A 16,311-nucleotide genomic window follows, 5' to 3' on the forward strand; every position below is an offset into this window, starting at 1 on the left:
TAGACTTACCCCTTCCTTTTTTGCCCTATTCACCTCCATGTCTTCTTTTGATAAATGCCCCAAACTAAACAGATGGGATATAGGGCAGGTAGGTGGTGCAGAGGATAGAGCACTGAGTTTGGAATCATGCAGACTTATCTTCATGAGTTCAAATATGCCCTCAGACACTAACTAGCTGTGCCACTTAACCCTGTTTGCCTAAATTCCTCATCTGTAAAATGTGCTGGAGAAAGAAATGGCAAACCACTCCATTATCTTTACCAAGAACCACCCCCCCAAAAAAAAAACCTGGGGTCATGAAGAGTTGGATAGGACTCAACAACAACAAACAGGTGGGGTAGGTTTTTATTTGCTTTATCAGAAGATACATCTGTGACTTCTGTTATGACAGCATTAAATTTTACCTGCCCTTCTTATCTCACTGAAGCAATGTGATCCTTGGCTATACTGGTGAATTGAAGAAGTTATTTTTCAGTCATGTCTAACTCTCTGTGACCCCATTTGGGGTTGAGATACTGAAGTGGTTTTTCATTTCCTCCTCCAGTTCATTTTGCAGATGAGGAAACTGAGGCAAACAGGATTAAATAACTTACCTAGGGTCACACAGCCAATGTCTGAGGCCAGATTCAAACTCATGAAGATGAGTCTTTCTGGTTCTAAACCCAGTGCTCTATTCACTGTGCCACCTAGCTGACCCAAGAGATTATATAGAAAAAGCCTAAATTTCAATATAACCAATAATCTCTTTAGTAAAGGAATCAAATGCACAGTCGTGAGCAAGAACTGAACTTTCCAGGTCATCTGGTAGACTCTGAATTATATAAAAAGGGTTAATAAATAATGGCCCTCCATTTGGTTTTTCTTACACACCTCTCAGAATTAGTGTTACTTGTATAATAAATCTCTCCTTAGGTCAGGGAAGAGGAGGCAGGTTGGAGAGAAGAGATAAAAAGAGGACCCAGGGAACAGAGTACAGAAAGAGTTAGAGAGGGAGAGGAAGGGGATCAAAAATACAGGAAGAGATGGGGAGAAAATAGAAGATTCAAACAAAACTTCCCCTATCTCCAGGGGACCTCCATGAACCCATATAGTTAACACACCCTCTTAAAAAAAAAAACCACCATGGTAGAACATAGCTATCCTCTCTACTTTTAGGCAGTGCCAAAAGGGAGGTTTTTATTAGTTCAGTTTTCTAAGAAAAATAGCCAGTTTTCCCCTGTGATTGATCTGGTCTAATCCTCAAGTGTTCTAAGACAGTAACCAATTGACAAGTATTCCCCATCTTCATTTTTATTTCCCACATAATAATCACCATCTGCTGATGCTCAGAGGAAAAAAAATCTCCTTTTGACACCAAATACAATGAAAGCATCCAAAATATCAGGCCTTCAAGGGAATCAGTAAAAGCCAATTTCTTTACAGGAGTTAGGATTGGGGTCAGCCTCAGTAAGGAACCCAGGTCACACTCAGCAGGCTGAGGTTAGTGTGTTAATGGAAAGCCTGCACTTGAAGGCTTCACTTAAAACTACATACACCCAAATGAATACAAAGAGATAGGCTTATAAGATAAAGTGTAGTAGTCCCCAACTTTCCACTGCATTTAACTTTTTTTTTTTAATTTGCTTACCCTAAGTGGCTTCACCGCATTCAGACAAGTATTTTGATGATACAAAAACTCATAAAGTCTTAGAGTTAGTCATTGTATTAGGAGGGCAGAGTTTATAATCTCAAAGAGGATCATATATATGTCTGAAAGGTTCGGAACCGCCGGATATAAGAAACTCTCAAAGTAGGAGGCAGAAGAATCAAAGCATATATTTAGGCTCCACAATAACCAACCCATGAACCAGCATCCCCATTTTGACATATTGATCAAAAGCTTCCAGGCCCAATAAGTACGCCTTACAAGAGTAACCAGGAGGCTACAGAGAAGCATGATGGTGTAAAACAAAGTCATGCTTCCCCCTCTATGGTAAAAAGATTACCCACTGGCTTCAAGTCCCTGTTCAGCTTCCTCCCGTAGGTCAACTCTGCTACTGGCAGCTCCTGCTTCAGCTTCGGCTGTGGCTGTAGCTATAGCAGCCTCTGGCTCCAACGGAAGCTGTTTTTAACCATCCGGCTTCTGCGGAGGGGGGGGGGGGGGGGTGTTGTAAGGTACGCCGGGGAAAGCACAGGTTCTTTCAATCTGCTTAAGCAAGGTGAAGGGGTTGACCAGGAAAGCACAGGTTCTTTCGATCAGCTTAAGCAAGGTGAAGGGGGTGACTGGGAAAGCACAGGTTCTTTCCATCTGCTTAAGCAAGGGAAGCAAGGTGAAGGGGCCGACAAGCTTACTCCAGTCCAACATACAAACAGCATTCAGTTCAGGGGAAAAAGCCAAACTAGTCAAGGGCACTTGTTGACTAAGTGCTAAGGAGCCCATTTTTCGTTGCCAACACAGTCATGTAGACTCAGAGTACCTAAACTTCTTTGTGTGTTATGGACTCCTTCAGCAGTCTGGTGATGACTGTGGACCCCTTCCCAGTCTTTTGTTTCTGTTTTTCAAAAAAATCATAATGAAAGGAAATATTAGTTAGAAATTAGTTCAAATAAGGATGCAATTTTTCCCATCCCAGTTTATGGACTTTCTAAAATCTATCTGTGTACCCACCATGTATCCCAAGTTACACCTTATCCCATCAAAGAGTCATCTGATTGCTTATGGAACAGTTCAAAGGGCTTGCAAAGTTACTTCACCTGGCAGCCTATCCCATTGTTGGACATTTCTAACCGTTAAGAAAAATTCTGTCTCATACTGAGCAGCAGGGAGGAGGGCATTCATAGTGACAAGGCTACTGGAGAAAAGATGGCCAGGGATTAAAATGAAGTAGAGCTGGAGACAGCCTGGCCTGATGGAGTGGGCCACATGAGACCCTCAGTTCAGAATAACCAGAGGCCCAAGGGCAAGAGTTCCAGAAATAAAAGGACTAAGAAGCCCCAACGTATGGCCATGAGAGGATGAAAAGATCGCCTGTACACCCAAGTCCTTCAGTCTTTTGTACAAGAATTCCAAGTCATTACACATTGGATAAGAAACTCCAAAGAGTCACATTTAAGGTTACTATAAGTTTAAAAAAAAAGCCTGACCATTACAGCAATCCAAATATAGAATGGGCTGAATTGAGTAGTTCCTCTCTCATTTTCGGTCTTCAGGCAGAGGTTAGGTGGCCACTTCTCAAGTATTAAGTTGAAGGAATTCCTGTTGAGGCATAGGTTGGACCAAATAGTCTCTGATGTCCCTAAGGGCTCTGATATTCTATGATGCTTTAGTCTCCTGTCATTATGTCTCTGGACTTCTCTTTAAAACAGGGTTTGGCCTAGCCTTGAACCTTTGGCATAAATTTGGGGTAAAGACTCAAATTGGTTATTGCCAAATGGACAGTGACCTACATACAATGACAGACATTGTTATATGTCCTTTGCCAGGTAACTATCATCTTTATATGAGGCCATGGAATAGAGTAAGTAAAGAGGCCATTGACAGTTTCTAGCAATATGTATGTCACTGGGGATGGACTCCCCTTTTACACAGAGTGGGGAGAGTAAACTGCAGCCTATAGAATTCGAGGGGAGGCTGCTTAAAAACTGACCATCCATAAACAAAATCTTCTCTTCTTCTCCCATCCCCCTAGTACTATCATGCCATAGCATTATTTTCTGTTATATCCTAAAACTCCTACTCTCTGAGTTCCCTCCCAAGATCAGATGGGCAAAGTGAGTTTGGTTTCCAGAAGGCCAAGGTTAAAAATAAGCATTTTACCTGCCAGAGAATAGAGGATGTTGACTAGAGAAAGGAGGTGGGGTTAGTACATTAACCTGAATCCTGGGTCATAGGAGGAAGATAGAGAAAAAAAGGCAGCCCTCCAGGAGTAAGCCCCTACCCTCCAGAGAAAAGAAAAGGAAAGGAGAAGAGAAAAGGGGAAGGGGGAAGGGAAACAGACAGAAAGTCAAGTGGAGAAGAAGCGTTTAGAAGAGACTTAGGAGTTTATAGATCTAGTGCTAAAGGGGGTTTTGGAGGTCATCTAGCCTGATCCCTTCATTTAACAGAGTAAGAAACTAAAACCCAGAGAGGCGAGCTGACTGGCCCAGAGTCATACAAGGAGAAAGAATCAGCATGGAATCTGACACCGGAGCCTCTATTCTTTCTGCTGCCCCAAACTGCCTCCTCTAACAGGATGGGATAAGTAAGAGGGACAATGATCATTAGGGTTGCATCATTGGCAAATGGTAAATTTAAATTTTTAAAAATAAGAACTAGCATGAAGCTCATTTTTAAGACTAGGAAGGGACAGTGAAGGTAGAAGGCCGGAGCCAATAGAATTAACTAAGGCAAATTTTTTATTTTTCATTTTTATTCATCATTTTATATAAACCAACCTTGGTCATATGTGTTCAAAGTCCCTACTCTTTCTTCAGGAAGGATAAAATAATTGCCACCTCTGTCTCTCACCCCTGAAAGGTGCATATTCCAGAATAATAAGAGACTGGCAGGGTTTGATAGAATCTACATTATTAAAAGGTGGGATAAGAAAGTCATAAAGACAAACTTAACGAGGAATCAGTTTGCATACCATCTCATATATACTTTTCATGCATAATGTAAGAAAACTGAGTGACCAATGGTGTCAAATCCTTCAGGGAGATCTATGTCTTGGGAAGTTTACAGCTTTGTAACCACAAGTGATCATTCATAAGAATGCCACTAACCAATCAACATAGTGATGTCTCAACTCTCAAAAGGGACATCAATTCAAAACAATACAGCAAATATTCCTCCGGAGATCTAGATGTTATTCCAAGGAGGCAAAAGTGTACTCTACTATATCCTGGTTACTTTCCTGATGGAAATAGATACGTTACTTCTGTAGACATTCTGAGGGATTCTAAGGACACTTTTAGAAAACTAATGATACTCAAAGAGTATCTGTCTCTTTGTTTCACAATGATAAATGGATTCTTTGCATCACCATATTTGTTTCACATCTCATCAGACCATTCACTGTGGCCATCTCCTTGCCATCCATCCTATGGACCATCAGATCTCCAGAAACCATGCCTTGTAGGACTGAATCTGCTTAGTTCTGAAATCACCACCCTGAAGAGCACATTGTCCTGATTGGTGAATGAGCCAATGCAAACACATTGCTCATTATATTAAGCTATCCTCAGACCTCTGAATATACTTCATATCCCATCTCACCATCCATATTGGCCATCATGGCCATCATTGCCCAATATGTATACCTCCCACTCTTTGTTTTCCACCTCTTGCTTTGGGAATCCTTATGAAAGCAATACTACCATTGCTTCTGAAAGAGACATATCCCTTGTGTCTCCATTCACCATCCCTCTTGATTCCAAAACCAAAATATCAGTCTCTAGACACCACACCCTCTACCACCACCACCACCACCACCACCACCACCCATACTAGAATGTAAGCTCCTTGAAGGCAGGGACTGTCTTACTTTTGTATTTGTATATCCAGTATTTAGTGCAGTACTTAGCACACCATAAGCACTTAATAAATTTGTTTCATTCATTCATTTGTTTAAGTAATTCACCTAGGCCCAAATAAACAAGACTATCTAAAAAGGATTAGGACTGTGAAAAAATAAGTTGAGAAAGATAAAGATTAAAGGAGTATATGACAAAAATCTTTTAAAATCATGAAAAGGTATGGACACGATTCCAAATCCAAAAATATTAGAACAAGCTTGAATGAGGTAGTTTTGGAACAAAAAAGTATTTCTATAGTAAACATGTGGAACTCATTTCCCATAAGAAGTTGAACAAGCCAAAAGTCTAACTCTTCAAGATAGAGCCAAACTAAAACTTACCACCCAGGAAATTAATTTGTTATTAAAAATAAGCTAAGGGATATTTCAGGTTAAATCCAAATTTCTATAGAAGGCATCGTAGAGGGCAACTACCATCCTAGTCCATAGGGCAGTGGAAAGAACACTGGATTTGGAATCAGAAGACAAAGGTTTAAATCCCAGCTATACCATTCACTGGTATGACCCTAGGAAAATAATTTCATCTTCCTGGACCTTAGTTTGTTCATCTGTAAAATGAAGATTTAAAGAACCTCTGATGGCATCTTACAGTTCTAAATTTATGATCCAATGTCCACCAACCATGTACTTGGTGCTGGCCATTATCAACGACTGGATGAATCCAATGGTTTGACATAGTATGGCATCATGCGTGTGTGTTTTCACGACAAACCTTCATGCTCAAGACATGGTTCATGTTCTGGCTACCTCCCAAGCCATCCCTAATGCTCTAGCTTTTCTGTTATGCCTCCTATCACTTGTCTGTGCTCATCAAAAGTTAGCAAAAGAAAAAAAATCTTCTAAGATTCTAGTTCTAGTTGTTCCCCAATAAACTTTCTACATTCTAATAAGGCTTCTTTACCTCAAAAGATCTATGATCTTCTTTTTATTAAGACTTTCTCTATCATTATAGATCCATTACACAATCCATCCATGACCTTTCTCATCATCTGTGATTCTTGGGTCCTCTAATGAGGGTATTTTAAGCCCCATCTTCCTCCTCCCAATGACATTGTGAGTCTTGAGATAGTATCTGTAAAGTATTGTTTGACAGCTGAAGAAAAAGTAACAGAAATATGTGGTTCTTACTCTGTTACAGATATTATCGTCCATCCCAGAACTATAGTATTCATCACACAATCCCACAGCCTACTACCCATTTGACTTCATTGGAAGAAACCTTGAGTTGTGTACCAGTAACCTTGCTTCTTGATGTATAGTCCTTGCCAACTTGGTATAGTAAAGACATATCAAATACGCAGCCCTTGGGAATACTAATGAATGTTACAAGAAACACATTAAAATGTAATTGGGAAATATGTAACAAAATAAGTAAAAATACAATAAAACATAGATGACATTACGCTTTATAAATAAGTCAATATGGAGCCCACAGGGATCCTTATGTGCCAATTTGCAGCCCCTATTTTTATTTGAGTTTGACACCACTGGTATAAGGAGTAGCATATTGGACAACGGAGTCAGGAAGATGTGGGTCCAGCCCTCATCTTGGACACTCCATTTGTCATCATGGACAAGTCACCCAACCTTTCCACGCCTCAGTTTTCTCATTGGCAGGTAGGGATAATAACTCTTAAAGCATTTACCTCTCCAAGGTTTGTGAGGTTCAAATAACATAATAGATGTAAAGTGTTTTTGAAGCACTATATAAATCAATCAATCAAGAAGCAATTATTACATACTTATTATATGCCACATACTGTACTATGTAAATGTCAGCTGTTATCATTAAAATAACTGGGGCACATACCTATGGTGCCAGCTTGCAGAAGCAATTCCAAGTCTACCTCTGGTGATAGGAGTTGATAGTGGACCATATAAATTCCTCTCTTTAGCTTTTAAAGACCTTCAAGATAATTATTCTTGTAGCACTTAGCTCTCAGATGTTTACTGAAGTTCAAATGAAGTAAAAGGTATAAAGAGCTTTGCCAATTCTAAAGAACCATATCAGTCAATCAATCAACAGGAATTTATTAAACACCTACTATGTGCCAGGTACTATCTAAATGTCAGTTATTAAAATAACTGTCACAAACCTATTGTACCAGCTTACAGAAGCAATTCTAATTCCACCTGTTGTAATGGGGAATTGACAGTGGACAATAATACTTTCTTCTGTCAAGCTTTTAAAGACCTTCACAATCTAGTCCCAACCTATCTTTCCAGCCTCATTATACCTTACATCTTTTCCTACAGTCTGCCATCCCTCAAACATGACACCGCATTTCCCTTTTCTATGCCTTTATATTGGCTTTCTTCTATGCCTGGAATGCACTCCCTATTAACCTCTACCTCATAGAATCTCTCTCTTCCCAACTCAGCCCAAATACTGCTTTCTACATGAAACCTTTCCTGATACTGCCAACTGTTACTGTCTTCCCTCTCACGTACCTTCATATCTATTTGTAGTCATTTCTATTTATTCTCTTGATGTCTGTTCTAAAGATAGTGATTTACATAATTATACCATCCTTGATTAGAATGTAAGTTTCTTGAGACTCAGGATTGTTTCATTCTTTGAAACTGTTGTCCCCATTGCCTAGAACAGTGCATGGTATTAAAAGTACTAATAAATGTTGTTGATTGACTAATGCATCGCTCATTATTAGTCTGCCATCTTTCATATGGCATGAAATGTATTTTTAATATGTTTGGGTTTTGTCAGTGAAAAAAAGCCAGACAACATTCAATGCCCTGAGATTATGATTTTCATATATACTAAAAGTTGCCAGAGAGTTCCCTCCTACCCATTCCAGGGATCTGTCAAAACTCATCTTTGATCCTCTCATGTACTTTCATCCCTTTCTTTCAAATATCTCTAATTGAAGCAATTCTACCAACTCCAGAGAAGAGCTAAATGTTTTTCAAGGCCCATCAATGTCAGTCCTTATATTTATCGGAAACAATTCAACAGATGTGAAGTGTAGACCTAAGGTCTAAACCAGGGGCTCTTAACCTGGGTCAACTCTGAACACATATGAGAAAAAAGTGACATCTTGATTTTCAATAATTTCCAACTTAATTTAACATTTCCTTCAATCCAAGGAATATTAAGAGTAACCTATTACTTTGTCACCAATAGAAAATACTGAGCACATGTATCACATCACGGACATTGCCAATATCTTGAAATATTATTTATGATCATCACTACTTTGAATTTTTTGTCGTTGTTCAGTCATTCAAACATGTCCAACTCTTCATGATCCCATGGAAAATTGAATACGAGACTCTTCTATGCTCAACGGTCTCTCAAAGTCTATCCAAGTTCATGTTCATTGTTTCCATTATACTATCTATCCATCTCATCCTCTGCCATCTCCCTTTTTTGCCTTCAATCTTTTCCAACATCAGGGAAATTTTGAAACTTTGAAATTACCTATAGTTGTTAAACCCACCATCAGATAGGTTACTGTTACAAATTTTTAAAAAATACATTTTAATAACTATATTTCAAATTATTTGTGTCCTTTGTAACCCTATATGTTTTATTTTATGTACCTAAAAACATTATTTTGAGAATGGGTCCATAAGTTTCAACAGATTGTCAAAGGAGGCTATAAGACAAAAACAAAAGGTTAAAAAAAAGGGTCTAAATAATCTGTCTCTGCAGTTTCCCCTTCTCCCTTTGGTCAATAACCAGGCTCTAAGTCCCTAGTTATCAGCCTTAGATTTCTTTTGTGGCAATACAATGAACATTAACAAGTCAAAATGAATGAATGTTAACAAGTCAAAATAAGACTTTTTACTTCCTAGAAAAATAAAAGAATACAGGTCAAGAGGCATTGCAAAGGAAAGAAAAACATTTCTTGGAGGACTTCTCCTAAAGAGTGTTGACTTGAACAGAAAGCATAAAAGATAGAATTCATTTGATTCTATAAAAGAGGTCAACAATCAGAAACTGAAGCATGACCTAAGCCTCTGAGGAAATAGGATGCCTGGTCAGCTCCTGATTAATTGTACTTCGTGGATAGATTCACCAAAACAATGAATAATCTAAAGATACATTGAACATATATGGTTATTGCTAATAAAATTACTATATTAACTCCTAATTAATTTTTGCTGACTCTAATTTTAACATTATTTTGTTTTCACAGCGCTCACAATCACTGATAACTGGAATTAACAAGGAATATCCAAAGCCTATTGGGTGAAAAAGGGAAGCCAGCCTGGAGTATAATCCATTTGAGTAATTTGCATGTGGATACTTGAGAATTAACCATATGAAATTTGTATTGACCTCTGAGCTGACATAGAATAGAAAAACAGGCAGAAAAAATGTGTCCTGAAATAAGTGATTTTTTAAAAAAAATTCCTAGCTGCTACATCTGTATTTAAAAGTTCGATTATTTTGAATAGCCTTTTTTCTATAGAAGGACCAGATACTAAATTAACAAAAGCAGTGTTTTGGGAGACAAACCACAAGAGTTTAGTTCATCTTAGTCTGTGACAATAACTGAGAAACAAGAAAAAGAACTAGAATAAAAAGCCACTAGGAAGAAAGAAGATGTTATTTAGGCAAAGAAATATAAATGCACCACAGTCCCTGCCTGGTGTGAATTCCAGTGGGAAACAGTAATTATATATTTTCACACTCCAACTTTCTGGAAGTATAGGGAGCTACTCAATCTGATTTGTGTTCAAAGAATTGTGGTCAAGAAAGAAACACATGCACGTGTGTTTTGGATGAATTCCAAAACATGGCTTTTTTGGATCCCCAAATTATGTATCTGTAGAAGAAAAATTTGAACCAAGTAATGGTCTCCTTTGCCCTAGAGCTGTTTCTTGGAAACCTGTCTGAAGAATTCACCAGAGTTAAAACACTGTATGCCCAGAATTTCCAGTGTCACAGCCAATAAACAATGCATCACATTTTTGCCTTTGTATTTTCATCTTAGAATCTTAAAGTATTCTACCAAAAATTATTATTCCCCTACTCCCACCTCTCTAAGCTAACTGTCAGCGCAGGGGTGGAATCCAAGGCACCTTTCATTTTAAAGAACTATTGGGATGCATGGTCAGCTGTGATTTCCCTCAAACAGACAATTAATAGAAGAATTGTGCTATATTACACTTACCATATTTCCCCATGTATATGATGCACCATTTTTCGAAAAATTTGGAGTCTAAAAACTGGGTGCATCTTACACAGTGGTTGTAGTTTTCTTCTACTTGCTCATTTCCTGCTTTTTCGCTCTTATTTTTGCACTCATTGTTTCACATTTGTTACTGGTATATTAGGTTACGTTTTGCCACGTTCTGCCCAGAAATGGCTCAGGAAAGATTTTCGTACAGTGCTGATTTCAAGTTAAAAGTGATCCAGTTTGCAAGTGAATGGAAATCATGCTGCTCAACGTAAGTTTGGTCCTCCTCCAACTGAGAAAACAATCTGAGACTGGCTACAGGAGAAGAAACCCTACTTAAAACGCCACAGCAGAAGAAGCCCATGAGAGGTAAGAGTGAAGAAGTTTGTACCTGGGTGAAGAGATCCTGGGATAATGTCAAGATTGAGATCGTTGTCAAGTCATTTAAGAAGTGTGGCATTTCAAATGTCATAGATGGAACTGAGGACGAGGCAATATGTGAAGACAGTGATTCGTCATCAAACACAGATAAGGACAAGCTAACGGATGGGAGTTTTGACAGTGATGAGGACTTGTATTTTTTATGTTGCATTTTTATGATGAACAAAACTTGAGTTCAATAACTTTATGTAATACATTTTTTTCAAATTTTGGGCCCCAAAATTAAGGTGTGTCTTACACATGGGGAAATATGGTACTTATGAGGAGTTCCCTGCTTCAAGGAAAGCTCCTGTCTCTACAATTTAAGTGATGTTGCTCCAGGTTAGTTCAAGAATGAAATCAATCAAAAATGGTAGTTTGAGAGGTTTGGTTTTGTTTGTCTTGTTTTGTGTGGGGGGAGTGGAGGAGAGCCAAACTAAAAAAAAAAGTCGATTATGTATTCATGTCCTGTATTTGATGAATCCGTAGAGAACTGTAAATATTATTCAATGTCATTGTGGTATGCAAAAGGCCCAGTTGGCTATAGAAATGATGACAGAAAGTTCCTCACTCAGCTTCTCCACTTACCATTTTGCCTCTTAATGAATATAACTAAGTGTAATGCAGGTTGTGCTTGAAGTCAACCTAGATACTTAAGGAAAAACCCACTTGGGCCAAGAATTAAAATCCTTTTTTAAGGTAGAATTTAGCATTTCAACTCCTCACTCTGCTTTGGCATAATCTATCACCATGCCTAGAATGCACTTTCTCCTCACTTCTGTCTCTTAGAATCAGGGGTGTGCTGGAGTCAGCTAGAACCTATCAGTGTGAACATTTACACCTCAGAAATCAGCAAATGCCTGGCAAGACTTCTTTGAAATTGATTGTCTAGTCTTAAGAAAGTGATGAAAAAATGTTAATAATGAATATTAAAAGTGTGTCATAGATACATTTTTATTTCAGAGTCATTTGTTAACCATTTATCAGGATACTCCAATTTAGAATCTTTTTAGCATCCTTCAAGGTGCAATCCAGATGCTATTGCTAACATGAAACCTTTCCTGATGCTCTGAGATGTTAGTGGCCTATTCTTCCACAAATTATATTGTAATTATTTATTTATGTGTTTTTTAAATTAATTTTTAGTTTATGGAATAAAACATTTACCTAACATAGCATAATTTTTAAAATATATAATTGTACATGAAACTGCAAATCTACTATGTATAATTTGCTATTCTTTTTTAAATAGACAACAAAGTTATCATGTAAATTTCTTTTTTCCCTTTCCCCACACCCTAGAGATGGCCACCATTAGACAAAATAGGTGTAGACAGGTAAAATTGTTCTATACATACTTCTATTTATCAGTTCTTTCTCTAGATGCAGAAGGCATCTTTCTTCATATGTCCTTTAACTATTTATGTGTTAATGAGTTATGTCCCCCAGCAGAATGTATACTCCTTGAGGACAGGACCTGTTTTGCTCTTTTTAATTGCATCCAGAACACCAGTAGTAACTTGCACATAGTGGTTACTTAATAAATGTTTTCTGATTTATTCTGATTTATTAGATGCTAAAAAAAATCATTCTGGGGAAAACAGCTAAACAATGTGGCACCAGAATTAAAAGGAAAGATTCTCACCTTCTTCCAATGTCCTTGGGCTAGGATTGTTCCAATTAGGTTTTCAAGTCCACTGAGAAAGTGTCATATAAAGAAGCAACAGAAATTTGGAAAAAACTGCTAAAATAAACAGATCACAAATTAGAATAAGTAAACAGCCAATACCTCAGTTTGAACAAAAGGGAAGGAAATGAGAAATACTGTAATACATTTCTCTCTCTCCCTAAGTGCTTCCAAAGGCTAAAAATACTCTGATTTTCCTACTACTCCTATGAATTACCATACCCTAAATTCAGGTACATTTGGGAAAAGTTTACGTGTTTATCAATAATTGTTTGTTTTTACTCAATATTTATTCAGTCAATAGGCTATGTATAAGAGCCCTTCCCTCAAGAGGTTTACAATCTAGTCTGGGAAGTAAAACAAATATGCATGCATTAGTAATAGATGCTGCTGTGAAATACTAGAGGTCTAACCTCTCCTACGTTCCTTCCTCCCTTTAGGTAAAAAGTGAACAGAGTTCAGCATGAGAAATCAGCTCATGCTCTCAGCAACACCATGATTTCCATCAACTCAGTCTTCCAGGAGAAATCTAAGTGAGCCCCAAGTTCAAGGTTTAAGGTCTAGCTTAGGAGACTTATAAGGTAATTCATAAAACAAAACTGTGACTCAAAAGCCCCACAGAAAGGTCTTGTAAACTTCCGTGCCTGAAATTCAAGACTGTGGCATAGTTTGTGAAATACAAATAACAAAAATAACAAATCTTTAAGACTGTACCCTCTGATCTCAAATAACAACATACCGGCAGACAAAGGGAACAAAGTCATTAATAAAAGAGAACCCAGCTTACAAACCACCTTCAGACATGAGGGCTAGAACAGTAAGACACAATTCAGCTCCTAAATGGACAGAGGAAGAATAGAATGAGAGAACAAAGACCAAGGGGAGAAGTAGAAAGTGGATAAATTCACCTGGTTCTACATCCAGGAAACAAGCAAATTCTGGGCAGATAGACCAGTCCTTTAGGGGATCAGGTAGCCAGATGGGGCTCCAACTGCTCACAATTACAGTCAATGTTTGGTGCTGGCATATGCCTAGCCTAGACTCCCTTTGCCCTTTTGGTTGTTGTTATTCACTGGTTTTTCAGGCATATGTGACTCTTCTTGACCCCTTTGGCAAAGATACCAGAATGGTTTGCATTTCCTCCTCCAGCTCATTTTACAAAAGGAGGAAACTGAAGCAAACAGGGTGAAGTGACTTGCCCAGGGTCACACAGCCAGGAAGTATCTGAGGCCAGATTTGAAATCACAAAGGTAACTCCAGGCTTGGCACTTTATCCACTGCACCACCTACCCCTTTACTCTTAACAAAGTTTTAAGTTCCCAGGATCCTTGTCCTGTTACACTCCTATCTCACATCAACCTTTCGTCCCTCCTTCCAGCTGGAATTGCACTTCCCATGGCCTTTCCTGCAGATACACGTCTACACATGAAACTACATAATTTGTCCCACTGATTTTCACAGCCATATCCATTTTATTAGGTATTTTCTACAAACAATGGGGGTTCTTTGGCAAATTTTCTATATTCCTGTGGCTAGAAGCAAGGCTGAACACAGAAGCAATAAAAGGCCTTGGTACAAATCATTTTCGAATGGCCTCTAAACTGTAGTCTGTCTTCTGGATGCTGGACAAAGGTTGCCAGTTCATTTTTGCAGGGAAGAACATGGTATAACAATGTACAATATCACCGTGCCTATGTTTGTACTTTCATCAATGTTGTTAGTTTCTCAGAACTCCACCTACCCCTTTAATTCACATAAAAATTTGATCCAGCAAATATTCATCGGCACTAAACTAAAGATGATATAGAAAGATTTTTAAAAGTAAAATAATTTCATTTGCACATCTCTCAGATGTTTAAAAAGTGCCTTTCCCAAAACAACTCTGAGGTGATAGAAGCATTATCCTCATTTTATGGGTGAGGAAGTTCAGGCCAAAGAAGTTAACTGATTTACTCATTATCACCACTAATATCAGGGCTCAGCAGCTAGGTGGCACGAGCCGGGAAGATTTGTCTTCCTGAGTTCAAATCCATCCTCAGACACTTAGTAGCTGTGTGACGCAGGGCAAGTCACTTAATGCTGTTTCCTTCAGTTCCTCATCTGTAAAATGGGCTGAAGAGGGAAAGGAAACACATACACAAATAGTCAAAATACAAATCGGAAAATTGTCACATGCGTATGAGTAGATTGAAAGATTTTTAAAAGGAGGGTAAATTAAGGACACTGCAATCAAATGGCAAGAGCATACAAGATTCTCAGAATGCCTGTCACATAAGCACCAGGCAGTTCTAGAAAATAATGTAGAAATATAGAAAGTAATATAAAAAAGTACCATCAAGCTTTGGCTGGATTGTAGACCACAAGATAATTATCTTTATAGTTTTAACATTGATACATTAATTTTCTAGACATAAGGAATCTGCTATTATATATATATATATACACATAAATTTTTATGTATTTTATAAAGAATTTTTTAAGGGACATGCAGATAATTTTTCAGTCCCCTGATGAAGATAAATGAGATGAAGCCCCCTGCAACCAGTCTTGCCAAAGTGTTGGAGAAGTACTACGTAAACTCAAGGTATTAAAAATATGAAAGGGTAAGAAGTCTGGATTAAAATGACTCTTTCTTCCTTGCACATCAGAAACAAAAAAGTTCTTTTTCTTACTCTACTGTGTATAGAGAAAGAGTAGGATAGTAGGATAGCTCAGAGAAGAATTTTCCTTCACACAGATGCAAGCTGTAAAATGAGGTACAGAACACAATTTCTTTTCATGTGACCTAATCCAAATTAATCTCTTTGTGTTACCTAGAAGAGGAGACTGAGGTAAATGATTTGTTCTAGGTCACATAGCTCATGAGCAGCACAGCTGCACCTTGAACCCATGACTTTCACCCCCACTGATCTCTACTCTTAGACCTCCCAAGGTGACGACCCAAAGGAGACTCAATTCTCAGGAACCAACAGTTTAGCATCACCACATGACAACATACCAACCGCAAGTATGTTAAGTGGCCACATGCTCAGTAAGTTGTATAGCTTTGTTCCCTTCCCTGAAACGATTTCATGTTTATTGAATAACTTCACATATTCCAAAAAGAGGAAGTGAAAAGGGAACATCTGGGAGGTATCAAAGATTCAAGAGGGAATAAAGAGGAAGGATGTTACAAGGCTATCTGAGCTCATGTCAAGCAGAAAATCAAGAGCAATCCCAAGCTTCTCAGAACTGGATACTAAGGGACTAAGGAAGGATTTTTCAACTTTCAAAGTAGCTAATCTGCTTTTGTTCTTTTAATTTTGAGAAGTTTACGTTTGCATAACCAGCATATTAAGCACTGCTACCCCTCTCTAGAGAAGTCTGATAAAGTGAATAAGTCTTTAAAATTCATCTGGAGGTAGTGTCCCACTGGAACTGGGGGAAAAGGGTGTTCTTTAATTTTTTTTAAACCTAGGTGTTGTACTGCCATCTAGTGACTAATGAATAGATGACATGTTGT

Source organism: Trichosurus vulpecula, chromosome 6, assembly GCF_011100635.1.
Source record: "Trichosurus vulpecula isolate mTriVul1 chromosome 6, mTriVul1.pri, whole genome shotgun sequence".
In the NCBI taxonomy this organism is placed as follows: Eukaryota; Metazoa; Chordata; class Mammalia; order Diprotodontia; family Phalangeridae; genus Trichosurus; species Trichosurus vulpecula.